General features: G+C 36.9%; 5 non-coding genes across 5 annotated transcripts; 3 read left to right on the top strand and 2 right to left on the bottom strand.

Moving 5' to 3' along the window:
* Nucleotides 1–16,884: 16,884 nt before the first annotated feature.
* trnar-ucu (transfer RNA arginine (anticodon UCU)) lies at nucleotides 16,885–16,976 on the bottom strand. The gene is given in 2 exon segments: nucleotides 16,885–16,920; nucleotides 16,940–16,976. It is a non-coding gene; the product is annotated as a tRNA-Arg (tRNA).
* A 133-nt stretch (nucleotides 16,977–17,109) lies between these two features.
* trnaw-cca (transfer RNA tryptophan (anticodon CCA)) lies at nucleotides 17,110–17,181 on the top strand. Its single transcript has one exon. It is a non-coding gene; the product is annotated as a tRNA-Trp (tRNA).
* A 404-nt stretch (nucleotides 17,182–17,585) lies between these two features.
* trnar-ucu (transfer RNA arginine (anticodon UCU)) lies at nucleotides 17,586–17,677 on the bottom strand. The gene is given in 2 exon segments: nucleotides 17,586–17,621; nucleotides 17,641–17,677. It is a non-coding gene; the product is annotated as a tRNA-Arg (tRNA).
* Nucleotides 17,678–17,782: 105 nt separating this feature from the next.
* trnaw-cca (transfer RNA tryptophan (anticodon CCA)) lies at nucleotides 17,783–17,854 on the top strand. Its single transcript has one exon. It is a non-coding gene; the product is annotated as a tRNA-Trp (tRNA).
* Nucleotides 17,855–18,576: 722 nt separating this feature from the next.
* Nucleotides 18,577–18,648, top strand: trnaw-cca (transfer RNA tryptophan (anticodon CCA)). Its single transcript has one exon. It is a non-coding gene; the product is annotated as a tRNA-Trp (tRNA).
* Nucleotides 18,649–21,011: the final 2,363 nt, after the last annotated feature.

The raw sequence follows: 21,011 nt of genomic DNA, 5'->3' as shown, positions 1-21,011 counted from the left end.
AGAATGAGTACAACGTTTCTATTACTTATTAATAAGGTTCACAGTGTTTCCATTCATGGTATGTTACGCTGAAAGGTTCACACAGTTCATGTTTAACCCTCTGGAGTCTATCTATTTATTGAAAATACACATGTTTTATTTACAGTAATAACTTTATTTATATATGATATGTAGACAAGCTGAGGAAGCCAGTTGAAAGTGCAATCATATATTACATATAAGAGGTAAAGTGTGGATAACGGCTAGTTCGTTTTGCTTTGTTTTTACATTGTGACATCATGAAGAAGTAATCCGCTGGCCTTTGTTCACATTTGCAACATTTAAATTCTTTATTGAGCATGATAGTGTTTTGAAAGTTTAAAAAAAGATTCAAAATCACATTTTATGTTGGACTAAAGGACTAAAAAAGACAGAAAATGACACAAAATGACTAAAAAATACACAAAATGATGAAAAAAATACACAAAATGACCAAAATTGGTTCAAAATGTTGATCCAGTAAGTCAGAATAAAAAAAACAATTATAATTAGGTCATATAGGTGACCAACATGGCATTTAAAAAATTTTTAAGTGGTGTATACAGGCAGGATGAAAAGGATTAAAAAATGGACAAAATAGCCCAAAACTCCATAGAATTAAATTAAAAAATACACAGACTGAGCAGGAAGGCAAAAATGACCAGAACTCATCATTATTAACCTGCTTTCAGAAAAGAGGCTGAGACAAGAAGCACCAAACAAAGACATTAGCCGGGTTTCCATTAAAAATTGCAAAATTTTGCTATTTTTTAGTCCAATATTCACTCAAATGGTTATTTGAGTGAATATTGGACTAAAAATTTGCAAAATTTTGCAATTTTTAATCTCACAACTGTGACTTTTTTCTCATAGATTTGCCACTTTTAAACGCATAAATCAGCAACTTTTGTTCTCTCGTTGATTTGCGACTTTTAATCTCATAAATCTGCCACTTTTTTCTTCTAGATTTGTCACTTTTTATCTCACAAAACTGCTACTTTTTTCTAGTATATTTGCCAATTTTAATCTCATAAATATGCGTCTTTTCTCTCGTAGATTTGCAACTTTTTAGTCCTAGAGTACATGATCTTTCTGCATTTGAAGTCGAGGTTAAATGAGACACTCAGATCTCCATGAAGGACGCCAGATATTCTCTCAGATGGAAGTGGCTCTTCTCATTTCCTGCTGCTGTTGTTCTCTCCTGTGATTGGTCCAGAGCTAAGCTGTCCTGCAGCTCTGTAGCCTGCATGTTTTTCAAGAGGCTATTTCCTCTTTATTGAATGAGTTAATTAACACAGTGTGTATATCCCAATGAGCCCACACAGCTACACTTATGTGCTCTTTAGTTGTCACTGTTGAGGTTAATCTGCTGCAGAATGCTTTGCTTTGTGTCATTTCAACCGATAATTACGGACGTTTCATTTCAACTTGAACTGACACTTCAAACAGACCAGTTTTTCAGGTCTTTGTCACTTTGATTTCCCACCACTTCAACTGTTCGTAGACACTTCAACTGATTGATCTCCTGTCCTCTCCTCTCTGCTCTGTGTACACAGCAGAATTTAATGTTTTTAACAGGATCTGGTTTATTTTAAATGACACATGGAGAATAAAGAGATTCTGACACAAATATCAACATTTAACACAAGTAACGGTCACTTTTAGAGCTGATGATGCGTTCAAGGAGCGTCGGAAAGTTCAAACTCTGACGATATCATCTGTTTTTACAGGTTATTTCTATGATAAATGGAGGATTGTTAGTGATCTTTTAAATAACACAGGGTTCAAAGGGTTCAGGTCAAGTCAAACTAAAAAAAAAGTCAAATGTAATATTTTTATTTATTTTTCCCTTTTTTCTGATTTATTTATTTATCTATTCTGTGACTGTGATGACCAAAATAAATCTTTAATAGTGTGTAAGAGTAACAAAATGCCCAGTTTACATTCAGGTAAAGGTCAACAGTGTGTGTAGTGTTAATTAGCCAGCATCACATTTATCATATCAGAACACCATCTCTTTCTTTGTTTAAATCAGGGGTCTCAAACTCAAATTACCTGGGGGCCGCTGGAGGTAGTATCAAAATAACCAAAAAAACCCCCACAAAATTACTTTAAAAAAAAGAGACAAAATGACCAAAAAAAAGACACAAAATGACCAGAAAAGACAGAAAATGACAGAAAAAAAATTTAATTACTTAAAGATGAAACAAAATGACCAAAAAAAAGACACAGACTTACCAAAAAAGAGACAAAAACTTTTTTTAAAAATACACAAAATTACTAAAAAAAAAAGACACAAAACTACCAAAAAAAGACACAGAATTATTAAAAAAAGACACGAAATTACCAAAAAAAGTAATTAAAGGGACCTTCCACACACAACACGGTAAAGTGCCATTCATATAAAACTCACATTAAACTTTCATATCAAGGTGGGGGCCACAAAATATCGTCATGAGGGCCGCAATTGGCCCACGCCCCGAGTTTGAAACCCATGGTTTAAATGTTCAAATATTTAATTAAGTTTGTATGAAGTTAAAGAAACATGAATGATTTAAATGTGGACCATCTGTCTCCAGAGCAGACAGAAACATGAACCAGTCTATTAATGCTCCCAGCTAATTAAACTGGGAATCAAGGCAGATGAAGGAGATAGGCCTGTGATTGTGTGAGAACACATTGATGTAGCACTTAGCCTGAGGGTGGAGGTGTTTGACCTGTGTGTGACACAGTTCTCCTCCTCCTCCTCTTTCTCCTCCTCCTCCCCTCCTGTCTTTAACAGGGACAGAGTGAAGGGTAAGTTCACCTCAACACACTTCTAAAAAACAACCAGCAAAAACTGAACTACAACCAGCCAAAAAGGTCACAGGTCACACCGCTGCTCCTCCAGCTCCACTGGCTACCTGTTGCAGCATCAAATCCAGATCTCTAATGCTGGTCTACACAGTCTCTGGTACTGAACCCAGCTACCTGAACGCCCTGATTCAGACATATGCTACCTCACCACCACTGCGCTCTTCCAATGACCGACGCCTGACTCTGCCATCTGTTGGTCCAAGACAATCCAGACTCTTTGCATTTCTTGTTCCCTGTTGGTGGAACCATTACCTGTTCCTACCAGAGCAGGGGCGTCCCTCTCTACCTTTAAAAACCTCCTGAAGACCTGAAGGCTCTTCAGAGAGCATCTTCTCTCCTACAGGGTTTGTACGGATGCTTGAAATCCTTGAAAATGCTTGAATTTTAACGATGAATTTCAAGGTTTGAAAAGTGATTAAGTGTTTGTAAATGCTTGAAATTCTTACTGTATTTCTCTTGCAAGCTGACTGTAGATAACCACATTTTCAATTCATTTTGTATAGCCTCTAATCTGAAATGAAGACCGATCCGCCTGCGTCTCGTCTGCGTCTTCTTGTTTCTGAGATGTTTCTTGTTGCTCTACCCTGTATCTTCTTACTGAAGGGAGTTTTTCTAATTCCTAGTGGATGTGAGGGCTCCTGAAGTATTATTAAGGCCTATTTGTGGGGCTTTCCTCCTAGTTTGGGTCGTGTATAGTTCCACCAGCTGCCCGTTGGTGATTTTTTTGGAGCTTACTTTTGCTCCTAGCCCCTAGATTCCCATACCAGTATGTTTTATGAGACTAACAAACTACTTTTAGTTGTTAAAAGTGTAATACCATTGCTGATGGTATGGTTAAGTGAAATTACCCCTTTTAGTGTCGAAGTACTCATCTAAAACTTGAAAATGGACCTTCAAAGTCCTTGAAAAGTGCTTGAATTTGACCACTGAAAAAGTGTACAAACACTGCTCCCAGCACCACACCACAACTCTACTCTTTAAAGAATCATCACTAGACCTGATAGCTGCACTAACGCCTCTTACTGTACTATACCTTGATTATTCCTTTTTTCCTGTAAGTCGCTTTGGATAAAAGCGTCTGATAAATGACTAAATGTAAATATGACACAAACACGCTCAATGTAAAGTTGTTCAGGAGACGAATGAAAGAAAGAAAAGGTGTTGGAGTGAAAGATGTGTGTGTAGAAGAGACTAGAAGTCATCCTTCACATCATCACACACCAGCTCTTCCTTTCTGCTGCTGCAGCCAACTGAGAGACATGTCCTCATGTCCTCATGTCTCCTTTCCTTTCCTCTTGTCTTCTCCTCTCCCCTCGTTTCCTCTCCTCTCCTCCCTCCTCTCTCCTATCTATCTGTCTCGGTGAAAGGCCAGCGTGAGCACAAAAGGCCTGCTGTGGTAGCTAGTTATAGAGCTCCATTGTCACACAGCCTTTCTCTATCTGCTCCATCTTAATAAGAGCAGTCATCATTTAGAGTCTAAGTCGCTCTCAGCCTCCTCGCTTTAATTATGACGTATCGATTGTCTCGTTAAGTCTAGTTTGGCTTAATGAAATCTATTGTTACCTCTAATTCTGCCTTCCATTGTCCCGCCCTGCAGCGCTGGCGCTGTGATGTGGACCTGGGCTCTCTTTGTGCTGTCTAATCTGACTCTGTGTGTGTGTGTGTGTGTGTGTGTGTGTGTGTGTTACTGTGTGTGTGTTCTCATGTCTGTTTCTATATGTTTGTGTCTCGGTTTATCTGTGTTTGTGTCTCTAGGTGTGTTCTTTTTTTCAGTGTGTGTACATCTTTGCTTCAGTGCCTTAAAACCTATGTGTCTATGTGTGTGTTCGTGTGTGTGTGTGTGTGTGTGTGTGTGTGCGTCGATGGGTCCCCGCTCTAAAAGGCGCTGCTGTCACCGTTTATCTGCTGCTTCCTGATTCCCTTCCATCGACTCTCAGCCAATCAATTCACTAAATGATGCAATTATACGCCCTCCCTCTCCCCCTCCACATTTAAAGTTGAGAGGTTTATTTTGGATCAATCCAGACCACTTTGTGTGCAAATTACACAATTGCATTGCCTTCAGATTCCTTAGGCAGCCCAATTGGAGCGAGCCCTGGGTGTGAATGCCTAATGAGAGACCCTGTCCTTCAAAAAGGCTCTGTCGAACACAGCCAGAGACAATTAGAGAGGCGGCAGCAAAAAAAAAAAAAAAAAAAAAAAGGAGAAAAACAGCCATTCCTGTTTCTTTACAGGCCTCCAGCTTTACTCCATATTGGATTCACAGGCCAGGGCCATTCACCAAGAATCCATTGGTTTAAATGCTGCTCTAAGATGAAACCTGCCTGTTCATGTGTCCACACGGGACAAAAGAGTCCTTAATGTGCTGTAAAGAATCCTTTGTGATGTTCTCATCATCTCTCACTGAGCACAAAGCTCATCAACGTTTCAAAGGTTTCACTGTTACTGGACGTCAGAGTCAGAATGCATCGTCATCATAAAAGTCTGCAGACGTTCTCATCTGAAACACTGTAGGGGAGAGGGTCAACGTGTTCTCACCAAGGTTATTATAGCTTTATGTTTTGTAGAACTTGGTCAGGAATATTATTGTAAATAAGTCTCCAAACTTTTTGTATTTTCTTTTCTGACGTCAGTGGAGTCGACACTGTTCAGAGCCGTTCTGGAGTGGAACTCCTTGCCACTTTATATCCTATTAATAGATTCCAAACAGAGGTATTTATATACATTTTTGCTTAAACAGGTTCTCTTAACCCTCTGGAGTCTCCAAAAGCTCCAAATCCAGACTTCTTCATGACATCCAGACTAGAAAACAAAGCAGCATCACATTTTATGTTGGACTAAAGGACTAAAAAAGACACAAAATGACCAAAAAAGACACAAAATGACAAAAAAAAGACACAAAATGACTAAAAATAGACACAAATAGACACAAAATGACTAAAAATAGACACAAAATTATAAAAAAAAGACACAAAAAGACATACATTTTTTTTTTAAATGGACAAAATAGCCCAAGATTCCATAGAGTTAACAGGTGAAAAAGAATAAGAAACCTCAGGGAAAGCGACAGAGGATCTCCCAGGACTACTGGACGTCAGAGTCAGAATGCATCGTCATCATAAAAGTCTGCAGACGTTCTCAGCTGTGAGATCACTGAAACACTGTAGTGGAGAGGGTCAACATGTTCTCACCAAGGTTATTACAGCTTTTATGTTTTGTTGAACTTGCTCAGGAATATTATTGTAAATAAGTCTTCAAACTTTTTGTCTTTTCTCACGTCAGTGGAGTCAACACAAGACATGCTACTGAGGGGAGGTTTACTTTATAAATGCGTTAAAGAAATCTGTCCTGTTCAGAGCCGTTCTGGAGTGGAACTCCTTGCCACTTTATATTGTATTAATAGATTCCAAAGAGAGGTATTTATATACATTTTTGCTTAACTCTATGGAGTCTTGGGCTATTTTGTCCATTTTTTAATCCTTTTCGTGTCATTTTGTGTCTTTTTTGGTCATTTTGTGTCTTTTTGTGTCTTTTTTGGCCATTTTGTGTCCTCTGTGTTTTTTTTGGTCATTCTGTCTTCTCATTTTGTGTCTTTTATGGTCTTTTGTGTCTTTTTGGTCATTTTGTGTCTTTCTTAAATTTAACACTCTGTGAGTTGAATTAACACTCCCGAGGTTGCCAGCTTTAACTCAGGAGACTGTTCCTGTCGCTACTGAAAGCAAAAGTCAACATTGATTCATTTAAGTTATGTAACTTATCTTCTGTTAGAATCTGCATTAATATGCAGAGTGTGTTTCTAAAGTCTGAGAGTGACAGTGAACCAGCATGCAGACACCAGAAACATGAAATCAAAGCACACAGGAGACAGTGACACAGGGACGCTGCTACAGTTTGTATGGGAGTCTCCATGTAGCTCCAACTAACAGAACAGCAACATAAACCAAACATCAATCACTCACAGAGTTACTGGCTGCTCTCTGTTTGGTCCTGCTGCTGTTTTTACATAGTGGAATAGATGGAGAAACTCAAACAGCATATCAGGAGTCAGTGGAATCACTATGAGCTGATAAACAGCAGAATAATGTAGAGATGCTTTAATTTATTTAGTTTATTTTCTCTTTTTTATGATTTTAATTTGTATTCAGTCTTGACAAGCCATGTGGAAAACATCTTTATTAGTCTGAATTGTTTATAATGTTGCTATAGCAACAGAATTCTTGTGAATTCTAATTTTATTCATTAAATGTAAGCCATAATCATTATAATTAGAATAAATTAAATGAATGAAGACATGAAATGTTTCATTCTATGTGTAATGGATCTACAGTATATAATGTGTTATTTCCACTTTTTTAATTGAATTACTGACATAAAGAAACTTTTCTATCATATTCTAATTTATTGAGATGCACCTGTACATGTGTTTACATAGCAGGTGTTGAGAATTTATTTGTCTGGATAAAAGAATAAATAAGTTAATACAGGTTAAAATATAAGTTAACAGTAATAGTATTAAAAACAGTTCATGTGTGTAATATGTGATTAGAAAGAGACATTTCATTTAGTTGATTTGGAGTTACATTAAAAAAACTTAATTTCCCAAGATGCTCTAGGAGCAGAAGTAACATACATGATTAGTTTGTTGTTAGCCAGATATGTGGAACCACGGCATGAACACACACGCTGTATGTTTTTTGCTCTTCTTTATTTTTCACTAAAGAATCTGAATCTCTAACTCTGTTTTGGATTGAGTTTTTATTACTATTTTATTCTATTTTATTTTATTGTTTTACTGTTTTTAGTATTTTTTCTTTTTATTGTTTTTATTTATATCCAGTTGTGTATGATTTATTCTATTTTAATAACTGTACAGCACTTTGGTCAACTGAGGTTGTTTTTAAATGTCTATAAATAAACTTTGACTCGACTTGACTTGAAAGAAAAGGTCTCGCTTCATTATTTTTAGTCAAGAAGCATGTTCTGCTACAGCAGGTATTTGTTTACTGCTATATTAATGTTCTGAATGTTGTTTAGCTCCTTTAAGTTAACATGCATTGTACAAAGCAGCCTCTAAGAAAGCAGCGTGTGAACTCGCTGAATGATTAATCAAACAGTAACATATGATTTATTCACTTCTCTTTGGCCTACCCGTTGACCTGCCACTATCTCATTATTTACGAGCCAACCCACCTGACCTGTGGGCCCACAGTGGGCCTGTGGATTATGAATCACACCGTGCATCACTAGTACAAGCACAAAATATGCCTTTTTTCTTTTCTCGGTCTCCATATCACCTTCCCCTGCAGCATGTTTCCCTGCTGCATGCAGCTTCTCTCCTCAGCAGGATGTCTAACCCCTCTGAGAATGACACACACACACACACACACACACACACACACACACACATTCTTGTACTTCTATCTTTGTGGGGACCCCCATTGTAATAGTGAATTCCCTTGCAAGGTTATAATAGTTTTGGATTTTTCATTAGTTTTAGTTTTAATTTTGTTGTGAATTTTTGTTTTCAATTTCAGTTAGTTTTAATGAGTTTTTAGAGTGATAGTTTTAGATTAGTATTTATTTTTTGAAATGGTTTAGTTTTAGTTTAGTTTTTATTTGTTTTAGTTTCTTGTAATGGGGTATTTGTTGGGTGGGAGATTAAAAGAGGTCACAGTAAATTTTGCCTTAATTTCCCTTGTCTGATCCATCTTCGTTATGGATGAAAAAAGTTGACAAAGACGAAAAATTAAGGACATTTTCACTATAATTTTAGTTGGTTTTGTAACCACACAATACAGTTTCAGTTAATTATCTGAAATCTCAAAAAAGCCTTTAAAGAAGTGAGGACCGGCCGAAAGGTCCTCACTTTGCAAAAATGTCCTCACTCTGTTGGTTAAAAACGTGTTCTGGTCCTCACTATGTAGGAAGTACGAGAACACACACACACACACACACACACACACACAAGCAGCTAGATGGAAATCTTTGTAGCTGTATCAAGAAAAGTTCACTAGTTTGTAGTCTGACTTTGCTGGCTTCTAGAAATATAATGCCTATGCAGATCATTATGTGAAGATGATGGCTCGAGCATTTACTTATTATTAATTCAAGAATATTAGTATAATTTTAGTTAGTTTTGTAACCACACAATACAGTTTCAGTTAATTATCATTATCATGTAACCTTTAACCCTTAAAACAAAGTCTGAAATCTAAAAAAAAGCCTTTAAAGAAGTGAGGACCGGCCGAAATGTCCTCACTTTGCAAAAATGTCCTCACTCTGTTGGTTAAAAACGTGTTCTGGTCCTCACTATGTAGGAAGTACAAGAACACACACACACACACACACACACACACACACACACACATTCTTGTACTTCTATCTTTGTGAGGACCCTCATTGGAACTGTGAATTACCTTGCAAGGTTATAATAGTTTTGGATTTTTCATTAGTTTCAGTTTTAATTTTGTTGTGAATTTTTGTTATGTCCTCACTCTGTTGGTTAAAAATGTGTCCTGGTCCTCACTATGTAGAAAGTACAAGAACACACACACACACACACACACTGACAGCTGAGCTGCAGCGCTCCAGCTTTAAAGGAGTCGCTCACCCAGATCCCTGTCTGACCCTGGCCTTTTGCTCTCTTTCTTCTGCGCTTAGTTCAGGTTCTAACACCAGTCAACTAGAAAACACTCTGATCCCCGGCCATGACTAGTCCCCTGTGTGTGTGTGAGCTGGACAAATCTACCAATCTATTCCCCAGCAGCAGTCCTGAGCACTCAAACATGGCTGGCAGTGCTGGCTGACTGGAGGGATGATGGATGGAGGCTTGGTTAGCTCTGCATCATGTACTGAACATCAAGAGAGCACCAGACTCACAGGTTAGAAGCTGCAGCACACACTGACTCACAGCACAGCAGGCTGGACTGGTTGGCTCCCAGTGGGCACACCTATAGACTGGGCTTGTACTGGTCAAATCCCAGTGTGCACAGGTTTAAGCTGGGGCTTCTCTGGGCTGCTCCCTGCAGGCTGCAGGATAGACTCAGGCTGGAGGGGAGCTCCCAGTAGACCAGGCTGCAGCCTAATGTTATACAATGTTGGCATTTTATACTGTTCTACCCCCAGTTCTTAACATTTACAGAGGTTTTGTTGGAATTAAAAGGGTTGGTACGGGTGCTTGAAATCCTTGAAAATGCTTGAATTTAAATGTTGTATTTAGAAGGGTTAAAAAAATGCTTGGATTTTGGATAAAGTGCTTGTAAATCCATGATTTTCTTACTGTATTTCTCTTGTAATCTGATTATATCCATCGATAACAGGGGTCTCAAATTCAAATTACCTGGGGGCCGCTGGAGGCAGTATCAAAATGACCAAAAAAAGACACAAAATTACTAAAAAAAGACACAAATGACCAAAAAAAGACACAAAATGACAAAAAAGACACAAAATTAATTAAAAAAAGACACAAATGACCAAAAAAAAGACACAAAATGACCAAAAAAGACACAAAATTACTAAAAAAAGACACAAAATGACCAAAAAAGACACAAAATTACAAAAAAAGACACAAAATGACAAAAAAAATACACAGAATTACCAAAAAAGACAACTACAGCTGCCAGTTTTTACAGTGTAGCTGGATTTGTATTGAATCCATAGACTATATATAAAAAATGGACGTAGTGACCGTGATGTCACCCGTTGGTTTGTGGCCCAAAACGTTCAAGTAAACTGTCATGAAGTGAAAATACAGTGAAAGGGTCAAAGTTATGAGACCAAACCGCTAAACGTCCTTTTATAAAATATCTATATAACGTTATATATAACTTTATTGACACGTTGCCGTGGATACACATTGTTCTTCTTCTCTCCTGATGACGGCTCGCCTTGTTTGTGACCTGTCAATCAAAGGTAGCCCCGCCCCAAATCATACGATTCTTTATCTTCTATTTTCTTCTAAATGGGGCCATTATTTACACTATTAACATCAGATTGTCTTGATGAAGATTTTTTACTAGTGATTGAGACCATAGTGTTGTCCTAAAAAAAAAAATTCTGAGGAAATAAATCAAGTGAGAAGTTTTCTCATTTTGCATTGAAATGAATGGACAAAAATGCTTTTGCAGCCAAACTTAGCGCCCCCTGCTGGAATGCCGCTTAAGGCACTTCCTGGTTTGCCTCCCAGCTCAGACCAGGAGGTTGAATCACACGAGGAGTTTTTAAAGTTCCTGTAACAGCCACTATAGATGTTGGACAAAATAACAAGGGGGAAATTTGTGTTTGAGACTTTCTTTTGGTCATTCAAACGTCTCCTCGTTCTCTCGTTCTCTTTCCTCTGACGTACAGCTGCTTCCAGATGCCCTTGATGAAAGAAAGTGAAGTGGAGGAAATAAATATGAAAGGTGGGTTAGAAATAAAATGTAGATGATGAGAAAGAAGGCAGAGAGATGAACGTACTGTAAGAAGAAAAAAGGACTGAGAGAAAGAGAAGGAAGGGATGGAGAGGAGGAGAGGGGGAACATGTGGAGCCCAAAGCCAGCTCTGTGTTGGGAGAAGAGGAGGAGGAGGAGGGGGAGGAGGAGGAGGAGGAGGCCCAGTAAATCAGCCAGCCTCTTGTCAACACCTCCCACCAGCTCCCCCCCAGGGGCTTCTGAAGCCACTGAGCTGAGAATAACAAATGGCCGTCATTGGCCAGGCAAAAAGCTGTGATTATAATTATCACATCCCACACTGACCTTGCATAAACCTTAATCCTTCTCCAATGGAGCATTTAAATAGGCTGCCAACGGCGACAGAGATGAGGAGCGAGGGAGGAGGGAGGAGGAGGAGGAGGAGGGAGGAGGGAGGTGATGTGAGAAGGCAGGAGAAGGGAAGGAGGATTGCAGGGAAGAGTGGAGAGGGAGGCGAGACAAATGTAAAGAGGAGGAAGTGGAGAGGAAAAGGAGAGGAGAAGAAGAGAGGGGAAGAAGAGGAGGAGGTGAAAGGGAGAGCAGGAGGAGGAGGAGAAAGAGGGAGGTGAAGCAGGGAGTGTGTGATGGGTGTAGTGAGTGTCGTGGTTCAGCTGCACACCTGGAGGTTCAGCAGTTCAACACAGCCAGTAATGAGGAGGTGAAGCAGGAGGAGGAGCAGGAGGACAGTCACAAACAGGCAACTCAGTCTGTAAAGTGAATATTTAACTTATATATAACTTATATTTAACTTTACTATATATATATATATACATACACACATATATATATATACATACACACATATATATATATATATATATATATATATATACATATATATATACACCAACTAAACACCTGTTTAACGCTCCGTTTACATGATGACGGTATGAACAGAAGACGCAAAAGTGGCGTCGTCTCTTTTTACTTTTTATTCTGTTTTTAGACAAATGTTTTCAGGAGGAAATCTGCTGCATACGGTGAGGTTAAAGTGTGTGAATGTGATTGGGTATCATGCCAGGCAGCATCACTTAAAGTGATAAGAGCAGGGGTCTCAAACTCGCGGCCCGCGGGCCAATTTGCAGCCCTTGTGGCGATATTTTGTGGCCCCCACCTTGATATGAAAGTTTAATGTGAGTTTTATATGAATGGAACTTCACTGTGTTGTGTGTGGAAGGTCCCTTTAATTACTTTTTTTGGTAATTTTGTGTCTTTTTTTAATAATTGTGTGTCTTTTGTAGTAATTCTGTGTCTTTTTTTGTCATTTTATGTCTTTTTTAGTATTTCTGTGTATTTTTTGTCATTTTGTGTCTTTTTTTGTCATTTTGTGTCTTTTTTAAGCGATTTAGTGTTTTTTTTCAGTCATTTTGTGTGTCTTTTTGGTCATTTAGTGTCTTTTTTGGTCATTTTGTGTCTTTTTTTGGTCATTTTGTGTCTTTTTTAAGTGATTTAGTGTTTTTTTAAGTCATTTTGTGTCTTTTTGGTCATTTTGTGTCTTTTTTGGTCAGTTTGTGTCTTTTCTTGGTCATTTTGTGTCTTTTTTGGTCATTTTGTGTCTTTTCTTGGTCATTTTGTGTCTTTTTAAAGTAATTTAGTGGGTTTTTTCAGTCATTTTGTGTCTTTTTTTTGTCATTTTGTGTCTTTTTAAAGTAATTTAGTGGTTTTTTTCAGTCATTTTGTGTCTTTTTTTGGGTCATTTTGTGTCTTTTTTTCCCCTCTTTCAGATTTGAAAGAGGGAATTATCTTGAAAAATAAAAAATAAATCAACTAATGACCTGTTAATTTGTCCATACTTTAAATGAAATAGACTTTAGCCAGAATGAAAGATGTTTCCACACATCATGTACAGTCATGGAGAAAACGATGAGACCACCCTTGTTTTCTTCAGTTTCATGTTCATTTTAATGTCTGGTACAACTAAAGGTACATTTGTTTGCACAAATATAATGATAACAACAAAAATAGCTCATAAAGCTCATAATCCATGGTTTTCTTGATAATGATTTTGGTTATTATCAAGAAAACCATGCAAAATGTCTAGATATCATTATATTTGTCCAAACAAATGTACCTGCCATAATTTATATTATTATTAGTTGGACCAGGCATTAAAATGAACAAAAAAACTGAAGAAAACAAGGTGGTCTAATCATTTTCTCTATGACTGTCTGTTGAAACAAACACTCAGGTTGGAGATTTACCTTGAATGTCTAATCTAGAAGTTGTGTCTTTATTTTTTAAAGAGTATTAAATGTAATACAATATCCTTTATAAATCTTCAGTAATATTTCTGTATTGTTCACTGCTGAATATCTGCACAATTACACACAGTTACAACTGTTTATAATAGGAGTAAAAATATCAGAGAAGATGAAATGAGATGATAAGAAGCTGCCCTGCAGAGACAGAAGTAGAACTCTATCTAGATAAAGAAGTGATGTGTTTTTGGTGGAAACAGGTGAGAACTTCAAACACTTATTTGTGCAGGAAATGATGCCACAGCTGATTATTCTATTGGAGTGTGTTTCTGTGATTAAAGCTGACCTCACAGAAACACTAATCATCCTCACACTGTCACTTCACATTTCTGTTCTTCAGGAATTAGTTGAATTTCTAAAGACTCCAGAGAATCTCCACAGAAACTGTTGGATGTGAAGAAACTCTGAAAGTCCAAATTAACTGGCACAAAACCAGAATATATATATAATAATAAACTAAACTGAACACAACCTGTTCTTTGTAAATACAGAATGAGCATTCTTTTTTATATGTATATTATTTTTGACATGTCAGCATAAACACCAGAAACAATTCAACAATTTGACAATAACTCTTCCTCCATAAAATATTATTAAAAACATTTTTTAAAAGACAATTTAATTGCTGTTTTGTAACTGTGTATTGTTGTCCATCTATTCATGTTTTATAGATGTAGCTTTTTGTTTCATTTTTAAACATATTCACATGCCAAAGACACACTTGCACATGCACACATATAAACATATTTTATGTACTGCTATTGCTGTTTTATTTCATATATATATTATGTCATAATTTCATTCAAATCACATTATTATTATAAAACATTATTGAGGTAGAGGCTTCTAATAAGCCAATTTGGGCTTTCTGTTTTTTCATGTTTGTTACATTTGTCATTTTCAATTGTGCAAAATAAAAAAACTCAAACTAAAGCAAAAAAAAACAGATGTAGTATAAAGGTCAAAGTGACTTGTTTATAATTATACAGTAGAGAATAATGTCAGATAGTGTTTCTGTCTGTCAGTGACTGTACAGCAGGTGAGTGTTACCTCTCCTCAGCACTAGATGGGGTCAAACTGAAGAAGCATGTTACTGTAACACACACACACACACACACACACACACACACAGGTTATAATAGTTTTGCATTTTTCATTAGTTTTTAATTGGGTTTTTTTCAATTTCAGTTAGTTTTAATGAGTTTTTAGAGTGAGTTTGCTAGTTTTAGTTTAGTATTTATTTATTTTAAATGCTTTAGTTTTAGTTTAGTTTTTATTAGTTTTAGTTTTTTGTAATGGGGTATTTGTTGGGTGGGAGATTAAAAGAGGTCACAGTAAATTTTGCCTTTATTTCCTTTGTCTGATCCATCTTCATTACGTATGAAAAAAGTTGACAAAGATGAAAACGAAGGACATTTTCACTATAATTTTAGTTAGTTTTGTAACCACACAATACAGTTTCAGTTAATTATCATTTTTTAAAACATAAACCTAATGTAACCTTTACCCTTAAAACAAAGTCTGAAATCTACAACATCTACATGTGCATTTTCAGGTGTTTTCTTTCCACTAGTCTGAAAGAAAACATTTTATGGAAGTAGAAAAAAAATCAAAAACCAAAATCTCAAAATCAACCGTTGTATGAAAAACACACTTTTGACGCTTGTGTCTCACCTCAATCACAAAGCTTTTAAATGTCTAAAAGCCCAAATTAAAAAAATAAATTAAAAAAAATCCCAGATTAAATTTAGAGGACATCACCTTTGTGCTAATGGTCCTGCAGGCTTTAGTAAACACACCACTGATAGAATAACTGCTAACCTGGGAATTAAGACACCAAAATGAAAGGTTCATTGTGGTTCAGATGTTGTTTTGGGGATTTGCAGTATTGTTGGTGATGAAACGTGTCTGTATCACAGTCAGTCTAGGATCCATTTTAAAACACACAGTGTCTCTGTGAGTGCACAACATTTACAGCCAACATGTGGAACAGAAGTGATGATTTGATGAATGAAAGATAGAAAAAAAAAAACACATCTACAGTAAAGACACCATACTCTGTGTGTGTGTGTGTGTGTGTGTGTGTTGTCTGGGTGCATGTGGGAGAGGGTGAACCTCAGGGAGGTCAGAGGTCAAGTGGTTTGACCCCGAGGTCAATTGAGTGGCGCTGCCCTCACCCCTATAACATTTTACACACACTCACACCAACACACAGACACACACACAGACACACACATCACCTTAATAGGATATGAAGAGCTGAAAATGTGTTGAAAATACTGCTGGGATCTAAACGTCCTGCTGCTGCTGCTGCTTCCTCTGGGTGTGTGTGTGTGTGTGTGTGTGTGTGTTCTTGTACTTCCTACATAGTGAGGACCAGGACACGTTTTTAACCAACAGAGTGAGGACATTTTTGCAAAGTGAGGACATTTCGGCCGGTCCTCACTTCTTTAAAGGCTTTTTGGAGATTCCAGACTTTGTTTTAAGGGTTAAAGGTTACATGATAATGATAATTAACTGAAACTGTATTGTGTGGTTACAAAAAAAATTATAGGGAAAATGTCCTTCGTTTTTCGTCTTTGTCAACTTTTTTCAGACATAATGAAGATGGATAAGACAAAGGAAATGAAGGCAAAATTTACTGTGACCTCTTTTAATCTCCCTAAAATAATAAAAACTAAACTAAAACTAGCAAACTCACTCTAAAAACTCATTAAAACTAACTGAATTTGAAAAAAAAAAAAAAAAAAAATTCAAACTAAAACTAATGAAAACTCCAAAACTATTATAACCTTGTTAGGGAATTCACTGTTCCAATGAGGGTCCTCACAAAGATAAAAGTACAAGAATGTGTGTGTGTGTGTGTGTGTGTGTGTGTGTGTTGACATCTTCTCTTGATTATTTTCCTCTTTTTATCAGCATTAACAATCAGAATATTTGCACAACACTTTTATTCCCCATTTATTAGTTGCATATAAACACTGAATGAAACACACTACATGCAGTAGGAAATAAGATATAAATGATAATTTACATGATATAGTTGACTTTTTTTTGAGGAGGTCATTTTTGGACATCTCAGAATATGACATTTTTCTGTAATTTCTGGCATATTAAGCTCTAATATGTATCAACAGACTATAATTGACCCATTTTAAGCATTTAAATGTGACAATTATGGACAAAAATCCAGAAACAGAACAAACTTCACCAATTCTGGCAACCTACACTGGCACTGGATTCATTTATAAACAGGAGCCAGGACAAATGGGTCCAAATATTAGCAATTAACTTATAAAGCACGACTCTGGTGGGACTCGAACCCACAACCTTTGAATCACTTCAGCTGTATTCATCTAGAAGTCCAATGCGCTATCCATTGCGCCACAGAGCCTGTTTACAAAATTTTTGAACAGATTATAATTGGCCTATTTTTGAGGTAATAACTCCAGTGAGAGGTAGGTCTATTTTCTAAAGGCCCTCTAAACAATCACATGTAGGTGTTGACCTGTCTGGAACTAGAAAAGGACTCTGTGGCGCAACGGTAGCGCGTCTGACTCCAGATCAGAAGGTTGCGTGTTCAAATCACGTCAGGGTCAAAGTCTTCCACTTCCACTCATTTTTGAACATCCCATAACATGGTGATTTTTCACTTTTTTTGACCAACTATACTGCCACATGCATCAACAGAGTATAATTTGGCCATTTCGAGCATTTTAGGCATTTTAAAATTTGACCATTTTTTAGGGGTCAGTTTTTGGACATTCCATAATATAGTGTTAATATGTCATTTCTGGCATATTATATTTTCATATGTATCAACAGAGTATAATGGATGCATTTTATGCATTTGACCATTTTTGACAAACATGGTGCAATGATTTTGAAGCTAATGATGAAGCAGACCACACTTCACCAATTATGGCAGACTACACTGGCACAGAATTCATTTATAAACAGGAGCAGAAACGTGTCCAGATATTAGCAATGAACTTATAAAGCACGACTCTGGTGGGACTCGAACCCACAACCTTTGAATCACTTCATCTGTGCTAATCTAGAAGTCCAATGCGCTATCCATTGCGCCACAGAGCCTGTTTGCAAAATGTTTCAACAGATTATAATTGGCCCATTTATGAGGTTTCTAATGGACCTCTAAACAATCACATCTAGGTGTTGACCTGTCTGGAATTAGAAAAAGACTCTGTGGCGCAACGGTAGCGCGTCTGACTCCAGATCAGAAGGTTGCGTGTTCAAATCACGTCAGGGTCAAAGTCTTCCACTTTAGTAGATGAAGGATTGACAGAAAGACATTGTATGTAAAAGCTGTATAACCTTACTGGCATTTTAAAATTTGACAAAAATGAAGACTTTTAAAAAAAAAAAAATGACCATTTTTGACATTTTTGACTTTTTTTTCAGGGGGTCATTTTGGGACACCCATAATATGGTGATTTTACACTATTTTTGAAAGAACTATACTACCACATGTATCAACAGATATTATTGGGCCATTTTGAGCATTTTTAGACATTTTAAAACTTGACAATTTTTGACAAAAATCAACATTCTATAGTATGACTTTTTTTGGCCATGTTATGCTCTAATATGTATCAACAGACTATAATTGACCCATTTGAAGCATTTTAAAATTTGACCATTTTTGACAAAAATCAACAAATTATAATAAAACTTTTTTTTTGAGAGGGTCATTTTTGGACATCCCATAATATGGTGTGTTTCTGTAATGTCTGGCATATTATGTATGTATGAATCATTTCACCTGTGCTAATCTAGAAGTCCAATGCGCTATCCATTGCGCCACAGAGCCTGTTTATGACACCTATCAACAGACTATAATTGACCCATTTTTGACAGAAATCGACACGCTATGGTATCACTTTTTTTTTTTTTGAGTGGGTGATTTTTGGATATCTCATAATATGGTGATTTTTTATGCTCTAATATCTATCAACTGTTAACTGCCGTCTAAAGACTCTGTGGCGCAACGGTAGCGCGTCTGACTCCAGATCAGAAGGTTGCGTGTTCAAATCACGTCAGGGTCAAAATCTTCCACTTTAGTAGATGAAGGACTGACAGAAAGACATTGTATCTAAAAGCTGTATAACCTTACTGGCACCAGTGACCATGATGTCATCCACTGGTTTGTTGACTGCTGGTTTAAAGCCTCCAGGTGCCATTTTGACTGTGTTCATGTTGTTTTTCTCAAACATTTTTGGACATCTCATAATATGGTGTTTTTTTTTTCCCTTTTCTTGAACAAACTTTACTACCACATGTATCAACGGGCCATTTCAAGCATTTTTTGGCATTTTAAAATTTGACCATTTTTGACAAAAATCTACACTTTTTTTAGGGGGGGATTTTTGGACATCAGACAACATGGTGATTTTTCACTTTTTTTGGAGCAACACTTCACCAATTCTGGCAAACTACACTGGTACAGGATTCATTTATAAACAGGAGCCAGGACAGCAAGCTGAACGGCGCAGAAACATGTCCAAATATTAGCAATGAGCTTATAAAGCCGACTCTGGTGGGACTCGAACCACCAGAATGCGCCACAGAGCCTGTTTATAATGCAGATCAACATGTGTAGTATAGATTTTACTGTTTTTGACAACAGTTACGTAAAGGATCCATAAATGGTTTATGAAAAAAAAAAAAATAATTGATTAAAAAAATAATATAACACAGTTGTAATCATATAAAATATGATTTATGCATTATATTATAGAATAAATATACATATGATATAATAAATCATTTTTCCCACACTGTAAAAAATGTTTGTAGAAATTACAGTAAAACACTGTCAAATTACATCAGAAATAGGGCATAAAATTAAAAATTGTATATCACCATAGTAGACAATTTTGTTTCTTTTTTGCTCATTTTGTGTCTTTTTTGGTCATTATGTGTCTTTTTATGGTCAATTTCATTCTTTTGGCTAATTTTGTGCCTTTTATGGTCATTTTGTGTCTTTTTTTGATCATTTTGTGGTCAATTTGTGTCTTTTTTGGTCATTTTGTTTCTTTTTCGGGCATTTCGTGTCTTTTTTCAGGCATTTTGTGTCTTTTTTGTTCAATTTGTGTCTTTTTCTGGTCATTTTTTGTCATTTTGTGGTCAATGTGAGTCCTTTTTTGCTTAATTTTACAAATTTTTGGTCATTTTGTGTCTTTTTTTAATCATTTTGTGTCATTTTGTGGTCAATTTGATTCTTTTTTGGGGTAATTTTTTGTCTTTTCTGACAAATCCCAAAGTATCAAGTTGTTACTTTCCAAGGAGTCTCTGGCTTGAAGCTGACTGTTACATGCTCAGGAGGTCAGAATGGACCTTTAAACTTATAGCAAAGGTCTTATATTAAAAAGTAACAATAAAATATAAAAAGATATATAAATGCACAGACAGAGAGATGTTTTAGTTGTTGTCTGCTTCATTATTTGTCCAAAATTTGTCGTATCAACTGAGTTTGTATGATCTGAACTGTGCGTGTGAGATTCTGTTCATTATTATTATTATTATTATTACTATTATTATTATTATTATTGATAGTAGCAGTAGTGCAGCTCTCTGTTCTCGGCCGCAGCAGTGTGTTGTAAAGAGATTAGTCATCTGACCTTCCAATGAATGTGTGTGTTTATTGAATTGATTCAATGGAATAAACTATAAAGTGGATTTATTATTGTGATTCAATGGAAGAAGGGAATTACAATCACAGTCAGATAGTATAAGCAGGCCTGGGCTGAATTAACTAACTGCTCACACTGCTTTACATTACACTCACACACACACACACACACACACACACACACACACACACACACACACACACACAGTTTGTACACAATGGACATCCTGTGAGCACACACACATTGTTGCACGTAAACATGCACACATTACTCTTCCCACACAGGGACACACACACTCACACACACAGATATGAGTGCTGGTGGACACGGCGCAGGCCACCAGTGCTGTGCTCCCAATCCATAAATCATAATGTTTCAGCAAAAGCAGAATTTCATTTCCCTGCCGGCGTCTTATCAGGCTGAGGAGGGATATACAGCCCATCACCGTGCTCGTTTATTATCTCTGTGAATAGGCTGTGGCAGGGATAGGGCTATAACCTGGCGAGAGCAGGCAAGGGACTGGATTAGACTATTAACTGGAATAGCATATCAGGGCTAAGTCTATTACCTAAAGCACCAGTATCATGCTCCCCTCCAGATATTCACTATCCTGATGCAGCCATGGCCACGCTGGGAAGTCCCTTTCATTTGTTCCATTATTATCTATTCTCTCTCTCTCTCTCTCTCTCTCTATTGATTTGCACAGCTGAGTGAATCGTCCCTGCGAAGCCACACTGGCCCTGACCCGAGGCTTCGCCTTGTTAAAACGCTACAGT

The sequence above is a fragment of the Centropristis striata genome, chromosome 12 (assembly GCF_030273125.1).
Source record: "Centropristis striata isolate RG_2023a ecotype Rhode Island chromosome 12, C.striata_1.0, whole genome shotgun sequence".
Lineage (NCBI taxonomy): Eukaryota > Metazoa > Chordata > Actinopteri > Perciformes > Serranidae > Centropristis > Centropristis striata.
The sequence above is the reverse complement of the archived record's forward strand: the minus strand, read 5'-3'. Positions and strand labels throughout refer to the sequence as shown.